Below are 20,905 nucleotides of genomic sequence, written 5' to 3'. Positions count from 1 at the left end.
TACATCCATCATCACTGGAGACAGGGTTGTAAATCCACTGCTTTAGGTCTCTTATGAGTTCACATGGACCTGAACAAGTCACTTTTCAATATTCACTCTTGAATTATAGTCCCAGCTTTGCTCTGTCTTATAATCTTGGGAAGCAGAGGTGCTGGATTTAACTGATCCCTTCACCATCAACAGCCATTCCTGGAAATGAATCACTGCCTCTTAGATTGTTTCCCTGATGTTTTCCAGAGAACATCTGATATCTTAAAGAGATGTCTTTTCCTTCTGTGTTTAGCTAACCTGGAGCTGTAATGACTGTAATAGCTGCTGGATTCACAACACCAGGGGCAGAGAGCCTCTCTGCACCCTGCCCCAAGGCACCCTTTTCTTAGTTTTCTGTAGCATTTCTTGAGGGATATGGCCTAAACCCAAGAAAATTGTTAAGCTCCCAGTTCATATTTGTTCTTAATATTCCCTTTGAAAACCGGCCCTCAGCAAGTGCAGTTTTCTCAGAACCTGCAACCCTTTGTTATACCAAGCTTTTTTTTGCTCCAGTTTGAAGCCCAGTCTTTCTGTGGGTAGATAATCCCCCACACAGGGGAATAACTGTAAAGAGATGCTATAGGTGGGAAATTCTACCTCAGGATCGTGTTTTGTTGTATATCACTTCCTCCCTCTGTAACACCACTCTGGTCTCCTAAAAAAAGCCTCTCTCCACTTGTTTATGGACTTTCATTCTATTTCAGAAATTTGGTAAATGCAGAAACCTTTAGACAGAAAATGTAGACTAAAAGCTGTTCTAACCCAACGTTTCTTGCCTCTCCTTTGAAAGCCCAGAGCACATTAAATGAAACTTACATGCTTCTTGAAGCTGCCTGTGTTATTATTGGAACTGATGCACATTCACTCCAACCAATCTATTTTTGTTTGAACCACTTACTCTGTATGAAACCAAGCATAATAACTACAGTCAATATAGAGATATTTGTTTTTATTTAAACTCCTAAATGTGCTAAAAGCAAAAAAATGCTTTTCTCCCTGAAAACCAATATATATGTATAATAGGCAGACAATGCGTGTATCAGTCAAAGCAGGAGTGGCCGGTGGCGCGGGGCCGCTGCGGGCGTCGCTGGCACGGCCACCGCGGCCGGGACCGGGGCTCCCGCGGGGGTAGGAGGGACGGGGCTGCGGGGGACAGCACTTTCCCTGGGAAGCTGGCAGCTTTCCCTTCCCGGAGCGCCGGGAGGGGAAGGGCAGCGTGTGCCGGAGCTGCGGGCTCAGGGCACGGCCGGGTGAGCCCGGCCTGAGTGAGCCCCGGCGCAGGGCGAGGGCTGGGCCTCGGCGGCGGCGGCGGCCCCTGAGCCGCCCGGGGAGTCCCGGCGCCCCCGACACCGCGTTCTTTGGAAAGGGCGGCAAGTGCCATGCTCTGGGGCCAAGGAGGCCAGAGCAGCAGGGGAGACGGAGGAAGAGTCCAAGGCCGCGCTGGAGCAGAGCAGCAGCTGAGCCGGGTCGGGCGGGCTGGGCTGGGCTGGGGCGGCAGCCGCAGTCGGAGGGGGCGAGGGCACTGACCCCGTTCTCCTGCATTGTTCCTGTTCTCAGGGGCAGGCAGAGGGACGGCGTACAATGTGTGGGGAGGGGACTGGGGAGAAGAAAGTAGGGAAGAGAGTCTTGGCAGAGGCAAGGACTGCTTTCCCTGTGTGCCCATTTATTTGTCTCAGTACGAGAATCGATAGTTAGAACTTTGTTCATTGACAGCAAATTAAATTGGTCGAACCCCCCCAAATCATTAATCTTTTTTTTTTTTTTTTTTTTTTTTTTTGTCCATAATGTCAAAATACTGCTATAAGTGGATAGAAATGTACACTTTTTTTTTTTTTTTTTTTTTTTTTTTTTTTTTTAAGTGGGATTTTACCCCCAAAAGTTAATGTGGAAGTTAACAGGCATCTTCGTTCTGCTGCCTTGGGATCTGTTCGTCTGCTTTCATTCATCAGGCAGCTTGTCACTTTTCATCATCAAGACATTAGTACACAGGAGAAGGAAGACTTCAAGAATGATCAAAATGGCTTATCAAGGTTGGTGGTGCAGTCCAAGGTGGTTTATGTCTACCCTGGTTGCTTTTGAAATGCAAGGTCATGTTGCCTATTCTGACCACACACATCATCAGCTACTACTAGTGCAAAGTACAAGCAACTGCTTCCTTCCTATCCTTCCTCCACAACCAGTATGTCAAGGCTAGGAAATGTTAGGATCTGATGAATAATCATGGCTGGGTCTTCTGTGTTTTACAGCTCCTCCTAGATCTCACAGACCATCGGGTGTGTTTTCCTATGCTCATACCCATCTTTTCTGTTAGAGGAGTCCCCTCTTCTTGGGACAGCTTTAAGATGACTCTTCCACAAAGATTCAAATGCTTCAGTTTAGTTATTCTGTTCTCATTCTCCTAGGCAGTCTGTGCTCATGACCAGAACCTCATTAAACACACTGAATTGTGAATGGCTTGTTTCCAGTCACAAGGAGTTATATCCAGCATGCCACTGGACCTCACACTGAACCTCACAAAAGAAAGATCTCAGACCATTAAGGGAATGTAGACCATTAGTTGGTATGCAGAGCTGATTGATCCAGAAGCATCTCTTCGGACAAGCTTCAGACCCCAGTACCTCGCAGTTAATCCATTTAGCACTGTGTTTGAATGTTTGCTGAGGCATTCAAAGGGGCTTTATGGAAAGAAGGGTTTCTCTATAATGAATGGAAACAAACAAGATCAAAAGGCAGAGATAAGCAAACAGGATTTCAAACCTAACCTGCAGTTAAACTGAGTGGCTGTCAATATTAATAACATAAAAGCAGCAGTGAAGTGTGGCTGACACACGCCAGGTAGAGAATGCTTAGAGACATCTGAAAATCCCATCAGAAATTGCAGAGGCAAATGTAATTAGCATGTCTGGAATTGTCTTAATTCATTTGGTTTATACTGTCTTGAGAAGCTGGAAAGGATCCTCTGCACATAGCTTGTGCAGGCACAACTTTTTCCTTTTCCAGTTGTTTTCCAGTCCTTTTACCCCTTTTTGGTAGTCTATAAATGGAGATAGGGGGTGATGCTAACACAGGATGTTCCTATCTGTGGCATAAGGCAATTTTTCAATGTATTCAGGATTCAAGACTTGTTGAAATTTCAGACTCTACTTGTCAGTTCTGCATGCTGGAAGAATTCAGTTTTGCTCTGACTAAACATGCAGGTCAGAAGACAGAAGCATTATCAGAATGGTGTGGAGGCCTGTGGCTGGGCTTGCTGATGCTGATGTAGGCTGGGTGGACAAAGTTGTGTGGGGGAAAGAGCAGAGAGGCCAGTGTGAGATACTGAAATGGCTGATGGCTCAAACATTTTTAAAATCACTGAGGAACTTTGCCCATTGTACCAAACTGTGCAAAGAAGCAACTTCTGATCTGTGACCACTGAAGCCCACCCCCCCCCAGTATGCCTCCTGATGGGAATTTGGACCATGAGTTAAGCCACCTACCTGATGGGACAAGTAAACAAGGCTGGGGGAGGAGAATGTATCCACAAGGAAAGCCAAACTCAGCAGCTGTGCTGAAAATCAGCTCTGTCTCGATTTGTCAGGGGGAGGCCATAGCCCACCAATGTATTTGGTGAAGCTGGGTTTGTATAGTCTTCTTCCCTCAGCTGAGTGAGGAGAGTTTTTGGGTGATGATGGTGTAACCTCTGGTCAGGATAAGACAGAGGGGCTCAAGAGCCACCACTAGAGGCTACAAGCCAGATGAGAAGGAGGATGTGTGGGGACTCCTCCCTTGCACAAATGGGCTCAGTTGTAAAGCTCCCTGCCCTACGCCTGGAAAGGTCACATTCACACGGGACATTCACCTGAGAGACAGCTGTCATGATTTAAAAAGTGTCTCATAAACTGTCAAAGACCCCTAAAGTGCCCCCAGACTCATTTCTGAGGCATTCCACCAGAGGGCTGCACGTGATCCAAAGTGTTGCAACAGATCCAGAGTTGGTTGCAAGAGACAGTGTAAAATTATCCCCTGCAGGGTAAGTCCTGGGGCATTCCCACATATATCTGAACTATATTAATCCATAGAACTCTGTGTTTTGTGGGACCCCCACCACTGAAAAGACTGAACAAGAGGACCAGTGGGATGCCACTGCCCCATAGAGTCATGATATCTTTTTACTTAATCTCTCTCTCTCTCACTCTCTTTCTCCCCTTCCCCTCCCCTTTTCTTTCTATTCTGTTTCTATCTGTCTTTCTCCTCACATTTACTGTTAAATAAAATCCATACTATTGACTTAGACATGTGGTCTTGTTTGCTCTTTAATTTGGGCAGAGGCATCTGTGTAATAATTTCAAAAATTGGATCTCAACAGCAAGTGATGCCTTTAGTCAAAACCAAGGGTGGTTGAATTGACTGTGGATGGGCACTGCCTTTGTAGGACCAGACCCAAATGTAGTTACAGTACAATGAGCAGTGCAAAACCAAGAGGTAGAGGGATAGATTGGAGAAATTGGGTGTAAAGGAAGTGCAGGAGCTGAAACTGCACTTTACTGTATCTACAAGTGCACATTTAGCAGTCAGTGGCTGATGACAACATAGGGATTTGGGGGCTCCACAGTAAATTTCCAAAGCCATTTGCTCAGCAGATTAGCATGTAACCCAGGAAATCAGTAACAAAAACATGTGGTTTATGTTGAAGCTGGCAAAGAGGTATAAAATCACAGTAAAAAAATGCCAGAATGTCTACGCTCTCATGTCTGAATAAACACATCTGGTGGAATTGTGGGAGGGCTGCAGGGCACTGAGATACATTTTTTTGGTGGGACTTTGGCAATGGAGGGAGAGCCTCTGCTGGAATATTTGGCAGGATTTGAAGCAGTGGTGGTGGAAGCACCTTGTGAGCTCAGGGTGCAGAGCAGGCTGCTTTTAGTGTCAATCAGGGCACTGGCCCTATACAGGGTGGGTCAGCACCACAAGTGTCAGCTGTAAAGAGACATGATTTGATTTAATGAACTCATCCAGGCAACTAAAGGGCTAATATGATTCCTAAAATACAAACACTACAGGGAAATCTATTAACTGTGACTAAAATAAAAGCTTAGCTGGAAGTGAATCACAGACCCAGCTGTCACAGAGCAGTGGTTCCTGGCTGCTAAGGCATGAGCACAGTACACAGAACACAAGTGAATGGGCATTGCTAACCCCGAGACTCCTGACCAGTTCTGAAGAATATCTGCCATTTCTAGTCAGGTTTATGTGTCAGTGCTGGCACTGCTGACACCATTTCAGAGCTGGTAAAGAAAAGGTGTGACAGCACTGCAACACCAAGCCAGGTGGAGAAAGCAAAGTGAGTGAATAGCACACTTTGGAGGAGAAGGGAGAAGACAGCTGTGACAATCGTTGAAGTAGAATAAAAGGGCTGAGGAGGTCATACAAACAGGTGCAGAGTGTTGCTTGATTTCTAAATGAATCTCAGCTGTAGAAATGCTGTTCTTGAACCAACAGGTTGCTGCTGTAGCCTGGATCCACAGTCAAGGAGGGCTGGTGAGAGCAGTGGGCAAAGCCAGATTTTCTGTGAAATACCTGCATGGAGGTCAAGACAAACTCTGGGTGAGTAAGGCCGAACAGAATGAGGCAAGAGACTAAAGACCATCTTTCCAGGTGATGGCTTGGTTTGAATTGTCTCTGGTCACACTGGCATTGAAATATCAAGTGAACTGTTGCTCTTGCTTCCCTGGGGGAATGGTCAGAGGTGAAATAACTTGGCAGCCCTGGGCTGGTGGATTTGTTTTTATTTCAAAACATAATGATATTATTTCTCTCCTCCTACTGCCCTTTTTTTCTCAAGTGTTTAGAACTGGTATTTCTGCTATAACTAGGTCAGGGAGCCTAAGTAGGTCAGGGTGACTCTCTAAATGTGGCAGATCTAGAAGCAGAGCTGGAGAGGGAAGACCTAACTGTGTCTATAAACAAAAGGTGGCAACCTGTGACTAGTGGGCGGGGTGATCCCTCAGGAAAGTGGTGAGAGCTGAGAAATATCTGTGTGGGAACTGAGAAAGGAAAGTGAGGTGTGGGGCAGGGAGCAAGAAGGTTTGGGAATGGAGTATGAGCTGAGGGGAGGAGTAGGGAAGAGAATGGGATTACAACTGTAGATGTGAGGAGAGCAGAGAAGGGTTGTAGAGGGGCTAAGGCTGATGAGGGGAAGAGTAAGAGACGTGTAGGTGAGAGCAGCTTAGAAAGAGTGGGAATGGGGTTGCATGGAGGACAGAAGGTAGCAAAACATGGGGAAAAGGCTTAGACAGTGAAGTGTATCTGCAAGAGAAAGAGTATGAAGGGCACAACAGGGATGATGTTTTTAACTAGAGAGCAGAAAATGAGAGATCAGGGAGGGAAGAATGTGGTATTCATGTAGTGGGAAGCTGCCAATCCCAGCAAAGGTGTGGTGAAGCCATCATCGTGTTCTTTCCCTCCTCTCTGGGAAGGGTGAGCATGCTGAAGGCAAAATTCCAGAAGAGAAGGGGCCTGTGACTGTGTCTGTGTTTCTCAGTTGTGCCTCATTTTGCAGGGGCATTGCTGACTTTGATGTCAAAGCTCTGACTCCCATCCAAAGTTTGGTGTACTTCTGCTGGAGTCATCAAAATTTGCTTCCCTCAAAAGCAAAATCCATGCTTCTATGCTGTCTGTGTCTGCTGTGGGAGAGAATTTTGGGTCTGCTTCACACACTTAGGAACACTTCTTTCTGAACTGGGTAGGACACTGCATTGCACAGGACCTTGTGGTCTCTTGGGCAGCTTATGTCTGCATTCAGCCCAGCTCCCAGAGCTCCTCTCCTGATAATGGTTATGCTGCCCCATTAGAGAGTGTGGTGCAGCTCAGAGGACAGAGTGGCAGCCTGCAGGGAGAGTTGTCCTGTTTTATCATTACTGGCTGTAAGCTCCCCTGGGACAGTGCTGGCAGTAGGACAGCCAGAGCTGTCATCTGAGGCTTGTGTACAGAGATCTGCTGAACCTGAGCCTTTGTCAATGGTCCTTACTCCCATAGTTGCCCTATTAATACTGAAAGTAATCTTAATTTTCTTTTTCCATGGAAGTTATTTGGTCCTGACCTAGCTGCTGCTCAAGCTTTACAGGGTTTAGATTTATCTATTTGTTTTGGATAGCTATTACGTGTCGCTCTACTGAAATTTGCCTTTTAGAACTAGGACCAGCGGATTTGGAAAAGAAAGGAGGACAAAAAAGAAATATTTGTTAAGGAGGAGGTGAGTCTCCTAATGACACCAGCCTGGTGAGCCTTCCTTTTTTCACTAGCAGAGATGTTGTCTGTGAAGGGTGTGTGCAGCTTTGGTTCCAGCAGCCAAATCCACTGACCAGCTTTGGGCCATTGGCAGTTCTGGAGTATTAGATTTATAAAGTTATCTCTGTATAGGCACTGTAAACAGATGGAATCAGTGGGCAGTGGTTAGATAGACCTGATAGGGATATAGTGTTGTATTGCTGAGATATTAATAAAAAATATCTGAGATTATTCTTATGTACCAGCATATACATCCTCCAAGAGCAGGGCAAGAAAGGCTTTAGGGTAATGACTTTAAGGTTTTTTTTGTTGATTGTTTGGGCTTTTTTAAAACCAAAATCCCTATGTGAATGCAAGAGCAAGACAGGGCAGCAGCATTTACTTTTCAATGGCAGTAGAGCAGAGCTGTCTGTGGACACTCTGCAATAGTCCCATTGGAGTAGAGGGTAAAGTTGGGTTCTTGTACAGAACAGTTGTATGTCTCATCTGGGGATGTTCTTTAGGAGGAATTAAGCCTTTGGATAATCCTAACTTCTTGTAATTCTAAAGGTATAATTTGATGACACCCTGTAGAGACCAGCTCAAGAGTATTAAGCAAAAACTTTTTAAAAAAACTTGAGAAACATAAAAATATGCTTGGTTGATTTTTTTTTTTTTTTTTTTTTTCCCCACAGTTATTTCAGAGGTTTTTTTTTGGTTTTTTTTTTTTTTTTTTTTTGACAGTGAAATTTTTCCTCAGTACTTTAATTTACTAGAAAAAATATAGCCCTTTGGGCTATAATTTATAGCCATTTGATCTTTTTCTTTATTCCACATACTACTTCTGACCATGAATACTTATATTACTTTAAAAAAATGCAAAACAAATACAAACTTATTTTGACGGTGAAATGTGCCTTAAAATAAAATATTATGGTTAGAATATTTCCAAATATTTCATTTGATGAAACATCATGGAATTCTGGGGAAACTAGACTGCAATATGAGAAGCTGAGCTGTGCAAGTGAAGCAGGGAATTAATGTCACAACATTGTAATTGAGTTTTTTGAATACAAACACAAAATTTGGCAAATCAATAGCAACTTTTCAGAACTGTGATGACAGCATCCGATTTGTTATTATTACCTCAACTATTATTATTATTATTAGAGTTAAGCTTTACCCCTCTGCTTTCTTCTGTGAACATTAAGAACAAAGGACACTCTGGGACTTCAGAGAGTTCAGACAGCCCCAAGGCAGCATTGCAACTTGCATTAGACATCAGGAGGAATCACCACAGAGATGAGGCAAACACCTGGGATTAGTGATGAGCAGAGTCACTAGAATGTGTTGTGGTACTGATACCTCTTAAAAAGGAGCAGGAAGAGTTGTAGAATTACAGAATACTGTTATGCCTTGCCTGGGGCATCCACAACTTCTCTGGGCGACTTGTTCCAGTGCCTCATTTCCTTTTGAAAGCCTGAGAGTTAAAAGCTTTTTAGGGAGAGATACGAAGGAAACCTGTTACACATACGGGGAGAAATCTAATCACATATATCTGCTGGTAGCATCTGCAAATGAAAGAAGAGAAGGAAGGCTAAGAGTGTGCTTAGCAGAAGTTTGCATGGCAAGTAAGATGTGAAGATGCAGATAAATAGTTATTAAACTATTGACACTATGTGTAGCACTACCAAAACCTTTAATCTGTTAACCAGCCTTATGTTAAGCTACAAAGATAACTCCATGGGTGCATGATATGATTTCTACACACTAAATATGGTGTTGATCTCAGCTTTTGCCCTGGACTAGTAGGATACCCAAGAGAAGGCTATAGGAGCATATTTGCCTTATACAAGATGTTGAAAAGACCTTTCATAACTTTTCAGGTAGATTCTGTGTTGCTTTCCTCTTTGCTTAATCTTTGATACTTACCTGTTTCTTTGAAATGTATCCAGTTTTTCCTACAGATGAACTACATGCAAGATATGTCAGTAGCACTGACACACACATTCCTACAGAGTGTCTTATGGTATGCTGGGAACCTGATCTTCACTGTGCCACTAGGGCAGAAAGATTTTGTGTTCTGGGTCTTGACCTGCAGCTCTGGAGATCTGCATTTAATTTTCAGTTCTGCCATTTACTTCCCAAGTGACCTTGTGCGAGTCATTTATTCTCTCAGCATTTAATTATCACCCTTTTGCAGATGAGAAGTTGACACTTCTCTGCCTTCCAGAGAGTAATGTGAGGATAAATTCATCAACCTTCATGTTCTGCTGTGAACAATGGGAGTTCACTGAGGCAAAGCAAAGTCCAATGAGGAGATGAGACAGCACAGGGAACCAAAGCAAGGATGAAGCCCATTTTAACTAGCTAGAGAGATGTCCTGTATGAAGAGAGCGTATGATGTCTTGCAGGGATTTACATCAGTCCTCGGAGTGTGCAGTGCTATGACCTCAGTATCCTAGCCTTCATTATAGTGACAAACTGGAGGATGGGGGGAACACGAGCTTCCTAGGTCTCTTTCAGTAAGTAGTCATCAGATGGCTCATTCGCTTATGTCACTTTTTTGTGGTGCTCCTGCCTTTTCATTTCTGTAGCTAGTCTGAGTCAAGCATAGGAAATGGTCATTTACTGAGATTACAGAATGTGGGTTGTATTGTAAATAGGAGGAAAAGGTGCAAAGCATAAAAATGCTCTCTTGGAGAGAAAGTGTTCCACATGAGTCTGTGTTGTCATTGTGATTTATTGTTCTAGAACAGTTGAACATTTCTATTCTCACTGCTAAAGGACTTCAACTGTATGGGACATTTCCAGTTCCCTAAGGAGATGGCTTTCATTTTCACAGGTGACAGCTGTGGGTCTTAATCACATGAATATATATCTTGACCTTGGAGTGAACTTATTAAAAAAGTAGGTGCAATTCAGAGGAGTAGAATTGCTGCTGAGGTGTTGGAGTCAGCTGCCTACATATCTCTTGACTTGGTTACTCACTATGTGCATAGACACTTAACAGTCCAGACAGTGCCTCCCTTGTCTGGATTCAGATGGAAACTTCAAGACTTCCAAGCAGAGCACTAGCTGCCCCTTCCTTTGTCGCTGTTTCTGCAAGTAATGCAAACTTGTTGACTGGTATTCTGCAGCTGTTGCTCTGCCGATGTTCAGAAGGGTAAATTTCAAGTGCCTTTCTCATCCTGCTCCTTCAAGAGCAGGTGAGCATTGAGCATCCCTCTGTGTAGTCAGAGCATGAACTCTAACTTGAAGTAGTTTGGGATGCCAGTGCCTCTTTTCAGGTGCGGATGAAGAAAATTGCTTGCCCCCAGTATAGCAAAACATTATCAGACAACTATGGTCTAATTTTTTTTTTTTATTCTCCACAGCTTTTATTAAAGCTAAATGGAGCTTCAGATTTTTAGCACTTTGGAAAGTCATGTTACAAGACAGACCTCTTCTCTGTTAATGGAGGTTACTGACTGCGTAGATGGAAAACATAAGAACTAGACTTCATTATTTTTATTATATGTTTCAGGTACTGAAAATCTACCTTTCCCACTTGCTGCTTGATATTAGATTTAAAAAAAAAAAAAAAAAAGGCAGCCTTGGTAATTAACTTCAGAATGAAGTTCTCTTGTTTTGTGGCTTCCAGGAAATACAGATGGTCTGTTTGGATGTGTGCGTTTTTGGATCTTTTGGAAGTCTTCTGCCTGTGAATCTCTTGGTTTTATAATATGCTACTGCTTCTTGGCTAGCAGGGTCCAAGATGCCAAGTAAAAAGAAAATAGAGACTTGGGGGACCATATTTTTAAATATTCAAGTGGCTAATGGTAATCTTGTGTATCTTTAGGATAAAAGATCTAGTTGGGGAAGCAAGTTGGTGTGGGTGTGTTTTTTGTTTGTTTGGGGTTTTTTTGTGTGTGTGTTTGTGGGGGATTAGTTTACTTTCTGTCCCAATGGCATTTAAAAAATCTCCTTCCCAGCATTTCTAATGTTAGGAAGAATTCTAGGAAAATCAAGCAACCCGTGAGAAATAGATGCTACCTTTGCTGCATCTTCATCCTGACTTCTCTGGTGTAATGTTGTAGGAGTATAAAATGTGTTTTCTGTTAGGAAAAAATGTGCTGTAAAGAAGGAAGCCTAAGTAAATATACAATAAAGAGATGTATAAAAGTGTCTTCAAGAGACAATTCATGGCTCTGTTAGTATCACAACGAGACTTTTGTGGGGGGTTTTAAAGGCCCTTGCTGTAGTACAGGGAATGACTCTAATGCCAGACTTTAAACCCCATGCTGAAAACAAACAGCCAGCATGTTCTCAGCCTTTTCAGCATCTGTTAAATAAGGCAGTATAAGGAGCTGTGCTGTGGATATTAGAGGCTTGGCACACTCCTAGTATAGCTGTCACTGGGAAAAGGTATTTTTAAAATGTGCTATGGAGCAAATATGGTATTGCTGCTAATAGTGAAGCTGCCCCAGCAAAATGCCTTTGGAACTCACATGAGGTATGATAATGCAACAAGACCTTTCATCAAAAAATTGCAGAGTGGGGACTGAACAAAACCTTCCTCTTCCTGCAGTGTGTCAGGTCATACGGGTGGGTACAGCTGATATTTAGGCACACGTAACAAAACTTGGCAACAGGAAGTGAAGGGAAGTCACATGCTTAGCAGAAACTTCAAGGGCATGCTCAGGAGACAGAATGTAATTACTCAATTTGGATTTTAGCCATGACAGTGAGTTAACCCTCGGAGCAAGTATGGTTTTATTTATCTCTTCCTCGTCCTGAGAGTTCTGAAGATTAGAGGTAGGCACTTAGGAGCCTTTATCTAATTTTTTTGATAAGCTTTTTCTATGACTTGTATTCTTATAATATCTGGGCCTTAAAAACATGAATTAAGTTAGTCTAATATATATCTGTGACTCTGAGAAGTATTTTCCCAGCTGCCTTTTCACACCTAGAAATGGTCCCTGAGAGAAGTATGAGATTGGGGCAGTTTGGTTTTTTTCCTTGCATTGGGGATTACAGTTTTACTTGCTGTCCTTTTTCACAAGGGAAGGGCATAAATATCCAGGTTAGAAAACAATGGATAATTTAATGAGCCTCAAAAGACCTAGTTGAAAACAGGGCATTTCCCCTCACTGCTGCCCTTACTCATGGTGAGTGCAGAAGGAGGGGCTAATCACTGTATATTTCATGAACAAAATATCAAGTTTGTTTCTGTGTAGTGTATTGCATGTTAGGCATCTGGCCTGTCCCCTCTTCCTTCTGGCTGACAGTAGGATTCTCTGATCAGGTAAGGTTTCCTGTTATGTGAGCCCTACCAGTGAAGGGCACATGGAAAGCGTGTGCTTCATCTCATTAAAGTGCTGCTTTTGATGAAAGAGGTGAGATGTTGTGCTGGTTTGGGCTGCAGTAAATTTTTGTCACAGTGGTATGGGGCTGTTTTGGATTTGTGCTGAGCACAGGGTTGATAATAGAGAGATGTTTTGGATAACAGAGAGATGGTGTTGTTGTTGCTGGGCAGGGCTCACAGAGCCAAGGCCTTTCCTGCTTTCCGTACTGCTAAGCTGCTGAGGAAGCTGGGGGTGCAGGGGGCGTTGGGAGGAGGCACAGCCAGGACAGGTGACCCCAAGTGCCCAAAGGGATGCTCCAGACCATGACATCATGCTCAGTACAGAAAGTGGGGGGAAGCAGGAGGAGGGGAGGGATGTTTGGAGTGATGGTGTTTGTCTTTCCAAGTCACTGTTACACGTGGTGGGGCCCTGCACTGCTGGAGATGGCTGAACTCCTGCCTGCCATGGGAAGCAGGGAATCTATTCCTTGTTTTGCTTTGCATGTGGGTGTGGCTTTTGTTTTACCTACTTAAACTGTCTTTATCTCAACACATGAGTTTTCCAGCTTTTACCATTCTGATGCTCTGCCCAGTCCTGCTGGTGGGGGAGTGAGTAATGGCTGTGTGGTGCCTGGTTGGGGTTAAACCATGACAGATGTGTTTTCCCCCAGTTTTTTTGACTACTCCCTGCAGAACAGCTGCACAGTGCTCTGAGGTTTGCTGCTGGCCAAGGCCTCTGTCATCATAGAAATAACTTGATAGGTAGTGACCCAGAATAAAAAAAGATGAAGGTAGATAAGATGCAGAGAGTTTACCATCCAAGTAATAATAATTTATTTATTTTGTAATCCATAGTCTGTAGCTATTCCTTTTGCCTTTCCCTGTCATAGGAATAGACAAGTTATGGATGGCTTTAAGTCAGGTCATGGTTCAGGACGCAGAAATCTGAGTTTAGAGTGCTCCACAAGACTTCTGTACACAGAAATGTTTAGACCCGTTGCATGCACAGACCTCTCTGTGACTTAAACATAAGGAAAGATGCTCATACTGCGAAGTCTGGTGAGATCACAGAGCAGCTGGGATCTGAGCTGCCTCTCATCAGGAAGCCACTAGGCCAGTAAGCAGGGACAACAGCATCTAGACTCGAAACTCAGGTTTGTGTGTCGAAATAGTCCCGACATTCTGCAATGATTGGCAGCCCAGCCCACCTCTCACATCGAGCAAGTTCTGTTCGTGGGGTGAGCGCAGGTGAGAGCCCGCCCGGGCAGGTGCGGCCAAGGGCAGGGCGCAGGTGAGAACCCACACGGGCAGGTGCGGCCAAGGGCAGGGCGCAGGTGAGAACCCACACGGGCAGGTGCGGCCGCAGGGGCTGCGGCGGGGGAGCAGCCGCGGGTTTCAGCACCGTGGAGAGCGGCCGAGGGCAGCGCGGCGCCATCGCCCTCCCGCCGCCGAGGGATAACGAGCGGGTTATTTCAAGCCACTTGCTGCTTCTATAAGGTCTTTGTATGCCAAGCACTTCCCAAACACTCACTTGTCCGAAAAGAATAGTGTAAAAAAACCCCCAGAAAAACTCGGAGTTTTTTCACAAGAGTACTCAACAAAATGGCAGGTTTAACAGCCAGGACTTGGGCAGCACTTTTCATGCAAGGGTTTCCACGCACTTTGTGAATATTAATGAAGTCAGCTGCAAAATCAATCATCCCTTTATAACGTAGGTAGGCTTCATTATCCTTGTCTAGCTGGGGAAACTGAGTCAGGGAAGGATAATGTGGTTTGTCTCAGCCAATATTGAACTTGGGAGATAAAAATTATGACCTTTATGCTCCCACTAATACAAAAACAAGCAGCTTCTACAGACCTTCCTGTTTTGGTTTTAGGATATGTACTTCCTTCTTCAAACTACAGTTCTTCAATTAACTGATCTAGATTGCCAAGCTCATGGCAAATGATTTTCCAGCTAGCCTAATTATAGCAATTTTCACCTAATGCCCTTCTGTTTCTTAAGGATTGCTACTGTTTTCAAAGAGAAAGAAAGTCACTAGCCTCGTTTCAAATGCACACCGGTACATGTGTGAGCTGGGTTTGATATTCCTGAAAATCTTATTTTGAAGCAAAAACTTGCCCCTTTGATGCTCAGAAATAGATAAATATGTGTGCTATTTTGCACTCAATTGTCAGGCATGTACCATGGTGTTTTGTTGTTTCCCTGGACAGGTGGAGACAGAGCAGTTAGGCACTGACGGCTTCTGTCTGGTGAGCTGGCTCTTGATTGACTGATTAGCTTCTTTGTATGGCAGGCACTTCTCTCAGCTCTGTCATTAAAGATGCATCATAACCCCTTCGAAGAGCTTTTTTTTTTTTTTTTTTTTCCTGATACAGATGGAGAAGGAAAGAGTAATTCTGAATATTTTACAGTATGGAAACTTTTGTTAATATGGAGGGTCTTTAAAAATGGGATTTAGCCTGATTTCTGCCTTCAAAAATTTGAAAAACAAACAAACAAAAAAACCCCAAACCTAAAAAAAAGATTGCTGTCAGGGCAGTAACTCATCTGTCTTTTCAAGATAATTAATGTACAGCCTTCCATTATTTTTGTTTATAGTAGGCATCTTTAGTGTTAAATAGTTAACATTTGTAAAAGATGGGAGGTGGTTGGAGAGGGGCTTTTCATTTTAAAATTGGACAAGATGAAGTATGGAGTAGCAGACTGACTTATAGACATGGCTGCAGGTGTCTGGACTGTCAAGTTCCATCTCTGTCATTTCAGCTTGACACCAAACCATGGTTTCTTCCAGAGGTAGGAGACAAGACCTGGGAGATGACCCCAATTCTCTGCCAGTGCTGGTATCTGATGTAGCTTCTTTCCTTTTTGCTGTTGATAATGCTATGAAAGTCCCTTATCTAATATGTTTTCTGCCTGGAGAAGTGATACTGGTATGTGTAAGTGTGAACTTAAATTGATATGCTGGTATAAATTAATAGTTTCTTTATAACTTTTCACAAGCCAGCTTGCATCACTTTGGAGGGAGCTTAAACCAAGGAAAACAAGAAAAGGCACCTCCTATTCTGCAGCAAGTATTTACACAGGGGATCATAACACTTCCTTGTTTAACAAGATTCCTGAAGTTACACTTAGATGCTAAAACTCTATCTTGCACAAAACATAGAATAATTGACTTCTGATGCAGCAGCACTTTTTGCATGATTCTTGCAGGTACTGTGATGAACTCAGAGATTACATGACCCTTTCTGCAGTGATGGTCACTAATACCACAAGCAGGCTGAACTATAGTTCTCCAATTGTGCCTGGCTAAAAAGGGACAAGTTAATCAATGTCTTCTGTCTGCAGGCTAGTATCTGAACAGTCAGCTGTGGCTTGTAGCTGGATGGGGTAGGATGGAGTAATCTGTTATGAATTTGCCTGTCCATGGGGTGATCATAAGTATGCTGCATATGAGCACTGGGACTCCTTGCATCTAGTGGAGCGCACCATTTTCCAGGCACTGCAGTTCATCTTTGCCTGACGCTTGCCTGTGTCTGGGTTATGACAGTCCCATTGATTTAACCCCTGGAGCCTCTTGCTGAGACAGCATTGGGCTAAGCAAAACTTTGCTAATTAGAGCCTGTTGGAAACCTTCTTGTTTATTAGGATGGTAATATGAAATGTAGCAACTGTGGACTCAGTGGGTCTTCTGACTACTTCTTCCTTCAGCTAAAGGATTAGTTCCTGTAGGAGGAGTCTGTCTTTTGTGTACTCAAGGCCAATGCTAGGAGGCACTGCCTCATCATTCAACCAGGTACGCCAATTATTTTATTGCAGTTAAAATCCTGATCCTGATGATGGGTACAAAGCTTCAGTGCCTCCAGCTCTGAGTAGAGGTATCCAAATAACATTTTGCCTAGCAGAAATCTGCTTGTTAGAGAAATGTAATGGTCATTTCATAGGAAGCTTGCGTAAGGATTAATGTATCTTTCCATGTGATGTGAATCAGGTCTATGAAGGCATTGACACATCAACATATGGATCTTTTTTGGCTTCTGCGAATCTAGGAGATTTGTAAGTTTTTGAAGTTGTGTTTTAAGACCACAGAAGAAGTCCTGTGCCTGTAGAGATCTACAGAGTTCTCCATTGAGAGCTATATGTAGCATTCGTCCATTCTGGGATCTAGCATTGTCTGATTTAGTAGAAGCGTGGAGAACTGAGTAAAACAGTAATCCACTGGAGCTTAACAATGACTGTCTTTTAATTCTAAGTCTTGTTGACTGGCTTCTAAGAATGTTTTATTAAGTCATCTTCAGTCAGGAGAATATGGATGACAATAGACTGTTATCGAGCTGTATTTGTGGTGCTGTGAGAGGTACACTGTGGGAGGGCTGTGAAGGCCACTCTATTTTTGGGATATAAAATTGCAGTGCAAGGATGAATGGATGGCACCTCGCTGTGAAATAATATAATTCAAACCCGTTGCTTTACAGTGCTGCCCTTTGAATGGGCAGTGACATGGCAGCCTTGTCTAAGGGCAGCTTCCCAACCTCTCCTCGTTCATGTTCTGTTCAGTGCAGAGTTTTAGCTCTGTTAGAAATTGTTTGAATGCAGCAGATATCATTCTCTCAGTTGCACTGGTGCAGTGCCTGTCAACTTGGGGAGGAAAGACAAACTTGTTAACAGAGTTTTTGCTTGTTTACTGTGTATTTACATATCCCCTTCAGTCTTTTCTTTCCCCCTAAAATTTAAATATTTTAATTTTTTAAATTAAAAAATTATTTATTTTTATGATAATTTTTTTTAGATTTCAGAAATAGAAAGCAATGTAGATGCCAGAATCATGAGGGCATCTGTTCTCTTATTAGTGCTTTCCCCCACATTCACTTCCAGCTCATATACAAAGATGCATGACTCTGTGTTTTTGTTTTGTTTTGTTTTTCTTTTTCCCCTTTTCCCAGCTACCTGTCATCCATTACAATGTGCCTATCTGGGTGTTATGCCAAAGACAGATCATCTATGAGGTCTTAAACACTGCTAAATGATAAATAAATGCCTGTGCATGAAGTTGATTCCCAAGGGTCAAAGCCTCTGTTCCAAGAGATGTGCCCTTGGAGAAGATTGTTGCTTTTTCCTTAAAGAGCAAAATACCATCATGCAGATTAATCATGAATCTGTTACTTTGGAGGTGTAATATAGCAACCAATGATTTGTTTTCTCTTGTGAAATGCCATCTGCCCCTCCCCATGTGGGTCTTTCCCCCCTTAGTAAGAAAACCATGTTTTGCTGCCTTTCAGTGCCGTCAAATCTGGATCATGTCTCAGAGACTTCAAAAGGATCTAGGATTACTCACTTCCAGAACTAAGTCACTTCTTATGGGTGTCATGGAGTGTGTCTATTCTAGATCCCTTTATACTTACTACTACAAGTTCAGGTCTAATTTGGTTGCTAGAATGAAGGAATGAATCCACTGCGACCTATACACAGAAATCACAGCTGGTTTTCTAGGAGCCTTACAATGATTTCAAGGAAAGGAAGAGTGAAAAACCTACATCAGGAAAAGGAAGCATAAAAGTTAGGCCATTAAACCATAACAGACGATCACGAGTTTGTTTTGAGCAGGAAATATATAGATGTAAGGGCCCTCAGTTTATGGTGAAATTTATGAGGCTCTCAAAGGGCGTCAGAAGAGGGAGGTAGTGAGTGTTGTATGGCATAGGAGAGTTTAAGTGAGGTGACAATGGCACCGACGAAGAGATCGTGGGGAATAATCTTGTTGTGATTGTTGGAAGAACTATCGCCTTAGCTGATCTTTCTCAGCTCTAAGTCTCATGTGGGTACAACACTTTGAAGTGCTCAGAATATCCATCAATATCCACTGAAGCCCGTGATAACTAAAGGCATAGATCATTCTGCAGTGAGTGGTATTTCTTCTCTAGGTTTGGAGCATCCCTCTCTGTTTTCTGCTTCAAACAGAGCTCACTTTTCTGCATGTTTCAGCACTCTACATATTTTGCTTGCCTCGCTCTCTGCTTCACAGCTGCTGCATTAAATCCATCCGTGGACACTTAAAAGATGCCATGGAAATGTATTGCTTGCCTTCAGCAATAGCGGTGGTTGGCCAGCACATTGCTCCCCTAGTCCATCAGCCCCAGCACCGTGGTGCTTGTGTTTGCTGGACTGTTCCTTCTGAGTGCACGGAGGTGAACACATGTTCAGTATTAATCTTCATTTCAATGAAGTTGTTTTAGTTCATGCTTTATTGCAGCGCTTTGTAATAATGCATCTGTAATGGCAGCCCTTGGGGCAGCAGTCGCATGTGGCAGGCTGAGTGCCTGAACTGCTCCTGAGAATGACTCCAATCATACAGAATGAGGCACTCCCTGGTGCACCATCTGAATTTATAATACCAATTTATAAAGTGCCCTAAAGCAAGGTTTGTATTTGCTCTGGGACACAGGGGCCAGGCTGTAGAAGGGGAACTGCGCTCCATTTTTTTTTGCTGTCCCTTTTTTTGAATATATGCATTTGTCTAGCTTTTCAACTTGCCTGTCTTAACGCCTAGACTGAGCCCAGGAAATGTAAGAATATGCCTTAATACAGAGTGATGGGTGCAGAACCTGTAACCGGGCAACACAGGCCTGCTGCCAGCCTCACAGCATGAGGCAAACCTTTCACCAGGTGTGGAGGGGAGACATGCAGGAGGGCACAGCCCTGCAAGCAGTGTTGGGCAGAGTCCTGGCTGCTAGTTCATTATGGACCTCCTTGTGTGCCTGGGAGTCAGTGCTGGCTTAAGCTCCTTTGAGAAAAGATGTGATGAGACCCAAGGTGGTGAGGGTTGGATTTTCCTAGATAGGTACTTAGTAGGATTTTCAGAAAGTGCTTAAGTAGCAGGGATATCTAATGCCTATTAATTTTGAAAAGGAAGCACATAGTGCTTTAAAGGTCAAAAGCAATGCTTTAGGCTTGACCTGGAGATATGCCACGCCTATCACCAAATAAAAGCTAAAAGACTTTTGTCAAAAATAGTGTTTGCTAAGTGAGAAGAAGATATGGTTTGGTCTTTTTGGCTCCTGGTTGAAGCTACAGAATTCACAGTCCCCACTGGTTTATAGCATCAGGAAGAGAATTACCTGCACCCCCCCACCCCTTGGCATGGTTTTATTGGAGTACATTTTGGGGTGACTCATCTCACCTTAAATCTTCACATTATAGATTCGTGCCAAAAAAAAAAGAAAATAATAATAATAATAAAAAAAAATGGCATCTGATTGTGAATGTGAAGTACTTCCCCCTATGGACAGAACAATGTGTGAAGGCATTGTGTTTGGCATGTGAGCAGAGAAAATAACAGTTGTTCCATTTTTATCATGTTTATCTGAAATAGTGCATAAGGTTTTAAAATGAGATAACTGAACTATTAGAAAGGCACTGGTGCAGCAGTTGTTCCTTATCCTGAGAACTTCCCAACTGAGTAGTTACCCATAACATGCTTACCAACACCTTTCAAGAGCTCATGGGATAAAAAAAATTCTGCATGGGGATCTACATTTAACTCAGACATGAGATGGGTGCTGTAGTCAGTCTGAGGGGTCTGCTTTTTTGATAGAAAGAGAAGGCAGTCTCTCTTGTCATGCCCCAGTGCTGATATTCTGCATTGATGTCTTTATTCCACCTGCTCCTGTTGGCCAGTAGGGGTTTCTGTCTTGTGTGGATAACTGGCCAGCTACAGGTTAAGTGTTTGACATGAGACTGCTACTGGTTGATTCTAAAGTCTGAATACAATACCAGATACAAACTCCCAAACTGTCTGGGTTTCCAACATTGTTTGGAGTGTTAACTAGTGGATACAGGAGGAAATGTCTCTATCTATTACCAATGATCTTGAGCAATCAAGGGTGTCTGTACTTCAGGGTCACTGAAGGGGTCAAAGGCAAAAAGGAAATAATATTTAATCTTCCTTGAGGAGCTGCTTAAGTTCTTCAAGGAGTAGCTCCTGTGGATGCATTAGATGAGCATTTTATTTAAGATAAATCTGTCTTTCACTTATGTTAAATCCAGCTTTTCTGATTGCACGTCTCTCTAGCTTTTCCTCTTTTGCTACTCATCAATTCCTATTCTTACCCAACCCTATTGATGGAGAAGCAGGTATGACATGATATTTGTTGCCAGGGAAGCACACTGTGATGTCATTGGTTAATTTTCATGGCTCTCTCTGAGGATTCAGAAACAAGAAGAAGAGACAGAGTTCAAGTGGAAGAGGTAGAAAGCAATAAAGATCTACTGTCTTACTGCTAGTAAGTAAGGCCTCTAGGTGA

At 43.2% G+C, this 20,905-nt stretch overlaps 1 protein-coding gene across 2 annotated transcripts in view; it reads left to right on the top strand.

Moving 5' to 3' along the window:
- The first annotated feature begins 5,465 nt into the window (after positions 1–5,465).
- Positions 5,466–20,905, top strand: part of NRXN3 (neurexin 3) — a 985,585-nt gene continuing 970,145 nt past the window's right edge. The window contains exon 1 of one of the 2 annotated variants that reach the window (XM_040066048.2): positions 5,466–5,616. The gene's annotated coding sequence lies outside the window, so the exon portion shown is untranslated. Of the gene's footprint in view, positions 5,668–20,905 lie in introns of both variants that reach the window. The other variant, XM_058420836.1, reaches the window with a different exon arrangement.

The sequence above is a fragment of the Hirundo rustica genome, chromosome 6 (genome assembly GCF_015227805.2).
Source record: "Hirundo rustica isolate bHirRus1 chromosome 6, bHirRus1.pri.v3, whole genome shotgun sequence".
NCBI lineage: Eukaryota > Metazoa > Chordata > Aves > Passeriformes > Hirundinidae > Hirundo > Hirundo rustica.
This window is presented reverse-complemented; position numbering and strand designations above follow the sequence as displayed.